The sequence below is a fragment of the Columba livia genome, chromosome 1 (assembly GCF_036013475.1).
Source record: "Columba livia isolate bColLiv1 breed racing homer chromosome 1, bColLiv1.pat.W.v2, whole genome shotgun sequence".
Taxonomy (NCBI): Eukaryota; Metazoa; Chordata; class Aves; order Columbiformes; family Columbidae; genus Columba; species Columba livia.
The window spans coordinates 587,806-594,134 of NC_088602.1; positions in this window are offsets into that span (position 1 = coordinate 587,806).

Here is a 6,329-nt window from a genome sequence, read left to right on the forward strand (position 1 = left end):
GAGGGTGGTGAGAGCCTGGCCCAGGTTGGCCAGAGAGGTGGTGGATGAACCATCCCTGAGACATCCCAGGCCAGGCTGGACGGGGCTCTGAGCACCCTGAGCTGGTGAAGATGTCCCTGCTCATGGCAGGGGGACTGGGAGCTGGGAAGGTCCCTCCAATACAAACCATCTGCGATTCTATTATTCTATCCTGGGAGCCACAGAGGGGTGAGGAGCTGCTGGGCTGAGTCCCTGGCACAGCACACATGGAGCAGCTTGCAGGACCCACCGGTGACGCTCCCCAAACTGCCCCATCCTGCAGCATCGGGCTGAGCCCACGGCAGCCGTGCCAGCCCGGGGGCTGGTGCCTGGCTGGGGGGGATTTGCTGGTGACCCATGTGGCAACAGGCAGCATAAGAGCTGGTGTGCACCCTGCAGCTCACGGCCAGCGCCCCGGCTCCTGCGGAGTCCCACACATCCAACTCATGGCTGCTGGAGAGAAATGGAACCTGGGGAGTGTCACGGAACCGTAAAATGACTTAGACTGGAGAAGATCATTGAGTGCAACTGTTCCCCAGCCCTGTCCCTGCCCCATGTCCTGAGAACCTCCTGTCCGTCTGTCCAGCCCTCCAGGGCTGGTGACTCCAGCACTGCCCTGGGCAGCCTGTTCCAATGCCCCACAGCCCTCTGGGGAAGAAATTGTTCCCACATCCAACCTCAACCTCCCCTGGCGCAACTTGAGGCCGTTTCCTCTGCTCCTGGCGCTTGTTCCTGGGGAGCAGAGCCCGACCCCCCTGGCTCCAAGCTCCTTTCAGGCAGTTCAGAGATCAGAAGGTCTCCCCTCAGCTCCTGTTCTCCAGGCTGAGCTCTCCCCCTGCAATGCTGGGTTGGTACCCTGAAGCCCCTTCCACGCTCAGCTGATGGACCCAGGGAGGGACAGTGTCACACAGAGCCCCACGCGATGTCACCCCTCTGGCACAGGGCCAGGGTCCCACCCTGGACACTGAGTCCCACTCAGCTGCAGAGCGGGGTGACCAGCTGGTCACTGGTGACCAGCGCAGAGCGGGAGGGCGTCCTGTCCCGGTCACTGTTGACCAGCGCAGAGTGGGAGGGCGTCCTGTCCCGGTCACTGGTGACCAGCGCAGAGCGGGAGGGCGTTCTGTCCCGGTCACTGGTGACCAGCCCAGAGTGGGAGGGCATCCTGTCCCGGTCACTGGTGACCAGCGCAGAGCAGGAGGGTGTCCTGTCCCAGTCACTGGTGACCAGCGCAGAGCGGGAGGGCGTCCTGTCCCGGTCACTGGTGACCAGCGCAGAGTGGGAGGGCGTTCTGTCCCGGTCACTGGTGACCAGTGCAGAGTGGGAGGGCGTTCTGTCCCGGTCACTGGTGACCAGCGCAGAGCGGGAGGGCGTTCTGTCCCGGTCACTGGTGACCAGCGCAGAGCGGGAGGGCGTCCTGTCCCGGTCACTGGTGACCAGCGCAGAGCGGGAGGGCGTCCTGTCCCGGTCACTGGTGACCAGCGCAGAGCGGGAGGGCGTTCTGTCCCGGTCACTGGTGACCAGCGCAGAGCGGGAGGGCGTTCTGTCCCGCTGCTGCCACTGCCGGGGGAACAAAACAAGTGCATGTTTCTGCCAACCCTTCTCTCTGCTGCGGGGAGCAGCGACAGCGCCGGGCTGGCACCAGCGTGGAGTGAGGGAGGCACCTCCTGGCCAGAGCCAGCACTGCCGGAGCACTGTCACCCCTGCACTGCCACCTCCTGCACTGTCACCCCTGCACTGTCACCCCTGCACTGTCAGCCCTGCACTGTCACCCCTGCACTGTCACCCCCTCCACTGCCAGAGCACTGTCACCTCCTGCACTGCCACCCCTGCACTGCCACCCCTGCACTGTCACCTTCTCCTCTGTCACCCACTGCACTACCACCTCCTGCACTGCCAGAGCACCATCACCCTTGCACTGTCACCCCCTGCACTGCCACCCCCTGCACTGCCAGGCCACTATCACCCCTGCACTGTCACCTTCTCCTCTGTCACCTCCTGCACTGCCACCTCCTGCACTGCCACCCCCTATGCTGTCACCTCCTGCACTGCCACCCCTGCACTGCCACCTCCTGCACTGCCACCTCCTGCACTGCCACCCCCTGCACTGCCACCTCCTGCACTGTCACCCCTGCACTGTCACCTTCTCCTCTGTCACCCACTGCACTACCACCTCCTGCACTGCCAGAGCACTGTCACCCCTGCACTGTCACCTCCTGCACTGCCACCCCCTGCACTGCCAGGCCACTATCACCCCTGCACTGTCACCTTCTCCTCTGTCACCTCCTGCACTGCCACCTCCTGCACTGTCACCTCCTGCACTGCCACCCCCTGCACTGTCACCTCTTGCACTGCCAGGCCACTATCACCCCTGCACTGTCACGTTCTCTTCTGTCACCTCCTGCACTGCCACCCCCTACACTGTCACCTCCTGCACTGCCACCTCCTGCATTGCCACCCCTGCACTGCCACCCCTGCACTGTCACCCCCTGCACTGCCACCTCCTGCACTGCCACCCCCTGCCACCATCCCAGTGCCAGCCCTGCCAATGCTGCACCATGTCCCACGCTGAAGCCACCAGCCCTGGCTCTGCCACCTTCCCGGGCACAGGCAGCCCCGGCTCTGTGCGGCGACACAGCTGGAACCCAGAGTCCTGTTTGTCCACTCTGATTTTGGCAATTTTGGTTTGGTGTCCCTGAGCCCTGGTCCCCATGTGGCTGCAGTGGGAAGGGAAGGCTAGGTGACATGACCAGGGACAGACAGGCAGGCGGTGGCAGAGGACAGCACCAACCTGTGCCCTGTGCTGTGAGGACAGGGTGACCCTGCAGCGCCCAGAGCCCAACGGGGAGCCCAGGAGGGACCCAGCAAGGGATGGGGGTCTGTGCCCCCCGGATTGGGGGAGAGAGCAGAGCTCCAGCAGCCACCCCCATCCTGCTGACAGCCCGGGGCCAGGACGTGACCCTGGGGATTTATCACAGGGGATGCGGAGGAGGGACATTTCAAGCCCTCACACCGACATCCAGATTGCTCACAACATCTTTAATAGCAGCGGAGGGAGAAGCGATTGCTGGCAGTCCTTGCTGCCAACAGCCCCAAGGCCTCCTAATTAATAGCGCTGCCTTGGTGACTCAGGGGCCCGGGCGTCCTGCGACGCTCCCGCGCGTCTCAGGGTTCACATCTCCCGCAGATCTGTCTGAAAACACGAACAAATCGACCTGTGGTGAAACCCACGCGCGTCGGTGCAGGAACAGATGATCCTGCAGGAAAAAAACAGCAATTTTCCTCGCCAGAAACGTGCTGCTGCCAAACCGAGCTGACGGGCACGGGCTCTGTCTTTGGGCACGGGCTCTGTCTTTAGCCTCGGGCTGCGCGGTGGCAGAGTCCCCGATCAACCCTCCACCCCCATGTGTGGGGTTCACCCCAGGGCTGTGGGATGTGCCCGTGGCCAAGCGGAGATCCCGGGCTGGTGGGGATCTGGGGTGTCCTGAGGGAGCTGGGCTTGGTCTAAATCCTAAATCCTGGAGCCGCCTTTCTCATCGCCCATCGTTCCTCCTCTTCGCTTGCCTCTGCCCTGCTCCTTTGGTCATAGAATCGTGGAATGTCCCGAGCTGGAGGGACCCACAGATCACGGGTTCCAGCTCCTGTCCCTGCACAGGACATCCCACAGGTCACCCGTGTGTCTGAGGACGGTGTCCAGTCTCTTGTTGAACACTGTCAGGTTGGGCCGTGACACCTCCCTGGGAGCCTGTTCAGTGTCCAGCACCTCTGGGGAAGAACCTTTGCCTCATGTCCACTGACCCCCTGGCACATCTCCTGCCGTTCACTGGGGTCCTTTTGATGTGCACGTTCATTGTCTCCTCCTCCACGTGTTTTCTCCTCTTAGATGTGTTCTGTATATTTTCCCAGGCACGGCTTTTTGTGCCAGGCCCCTTGGTGACGTGCGGTTGTGGCCCTTCAGGGTGTCCCTCCGGCATCTCCAACTCTGCACCATCACCTCCCAGTTCAGCTGGAGGTGCCCATGCCCACGTTGGGCTCCCCAGCCCCGGGGAAGCCACACGGCCTCTCCCTCTCCCTCTCCCTCTCCTCTCCCTCTCCTCTCCCTCTCCCTCTCCCTCTCCCTCTCCCTCTCCCTCTCCCTCTCCCTCTCCCCTCCCTCTCCCTCTTCCTCTCCTCTCCCTCTCCCTCTCCCTGGCGCACACTGTCGATGAGTCACTTGGCTGATGTTTGCAACCCTGAGCATATGTTTAAAACGAGTTTTTCTGGGTCAGCGCTGCGGGGAAGCTGCACGGAGACCCTGAGCCGAACCCCGGGGACCGACGCCGCCTGAGTCATGTCCCAAATCTGGGCTCCCCTGGGACACCCCAAGCACCACATCAGGAACCACGATAAACAGCTTTGGGGGCGTGAAACTGCTGGTTCCTGGGCACAGTCTGGGAATTCCTCGCTGCTGCGGTGCCTCAGTCCTGGTGACGGCTTTTGGACACGGGAAAGTGGCCACCAAGTCACCCTGCACCATAGGACACCCCCCAGGGAGAAACAATCTCAGGATCACAGTCATTTTGGTTGGAAAAGCCCCTCAAGATCATGGAGTCCAACCATAACCCACCCTGTCCCTGCCCCCTGTCCTGAGAGCCTCATGTCCGTCTGTCCAGCCCTCCAGGGCTGGTGACTCCAGCACTGCCCTGGGCAGCCTGTTCAATGCCCCACAGCCCTTTGGGGAAGAAATTGTTCCCACATCCAACCTCAACCTCCCCTGGCGCAACTTGAGGCCGTTTCCTCTTGTGGCATCAACCCTGTGACGTGACACCGAAGAGACCAGGGAGCACCACCCAAAACTCCTGAAAAGAAGAGGGTTTGTGTCGATCCCCATTGGGGCAGCAGCCGCGAGCGAGCGGAGGCAGCACCTCCCCTGCAGACACACAGCGTCCTGCGCATCCCCATGGAAATGCGGCTCTGAACACCCCGTCGGGCAGGAGGGGAGAGTTTGATGACATGTGACAAGAGTTAATTACCTGGGCAAGTCGAAGGACAAGGAAAGCACTGAAAACAGGCTGTCTGTGCCCAAACCAGCCATTTCCAGCTTCTCTGGACAAGCCACGTGCTGTCAAGCCTCAGAATTTCCCCTCCACACTCAAACTGCCTCCTACGAGCATCTAACAGCCACGGAATGGTTTGGATTGAAGGGACCTTCAGGGGTCATGCAGTCCAACCCCCGCCATCGCTACCCATGGCACACGGGGTTGAGATGAGGGACTGGGGCTGCCAAACCACAGGGTCCCTTCCCAAACCATGGGGACAAGAGGGGACGGACTAGAAGAAGCCCCCTGGACTCACCCTGACAGAGGGATCTGGGAACCACGGGGTTTGGATGCTGCGTCTTGTCGCTTTTCTCTGTCCCAACGCTCAGAACTAGTTAACGGTCTATGCTGAAAGTAAGATGATAGAACCATTGTTGTTGGAAGAGACCCTCACACCACCAAGCCCAACCCTTAAGAGCCTTTCTCTTCCCGGTTGTCCCTGCTGGAGGTCTTGCCAGTTGACCCAAGCATCAACAAAATGACCTCCCTTGCTGGTGAAGGCTCTTGTGGACCCAGGGCTGGTTGGAGGAGGAACGATGTCCTGCTGGTAGGTGTTCTCCTGGTTGGGAGATGTAAGCATCCGATCCCCACACACCTCATCCCAAGTTACTCGATGCACAAGAGCGAGAAGATCCCCAGCAAGGTGCGGTGCTTGGAAAGCTCCTTTCTGACATACGGGATAAAAATACTGGGCTAATACCATATTATCACAGATGATTTGGGCTGAAGGACCTTCCCAGTGCCCCCAGTGCCATGAGCAGGGACATCTTCACCAGCTCAGGTTGCTCAGGGGCCCCGGTGAAAACCGTTGAGTTCTGGGCATTTTTAATATAAAAAATTAAAAATCAATGTTAAAAAAAAAGGTATCAGACAGCATTCGCAAAACAGCATCGACACAACAACATCCACAGGGCCCCGGGGCATCTGTGCCGCTTGGACAGCTTCTGCAGATATAAAAAGCAAACCCAGAGCAGCCCAGTGCAGCTGGAGCAGAGAACAGGAGCTGGGGGGAGACCTTCTGATCTCTGAACTGCCTGAAAGGAGCTTGGAGCCAGGGGGGTCGGGCTCTGCTCCCCAGGAACAAGCGCCAGGAGCAGAGGAAACGGCCTCAAGTTGCGCCAGGGGAGGTTGAGGTTGGATGTGGGAACAATTTCTTCCCCAAAGGGCTGTGGGGCATTGAACAGGCTGCCCAGGGCATTGCTGGAGTCACCATCCCTGGAGGGCTGGACAGACGGA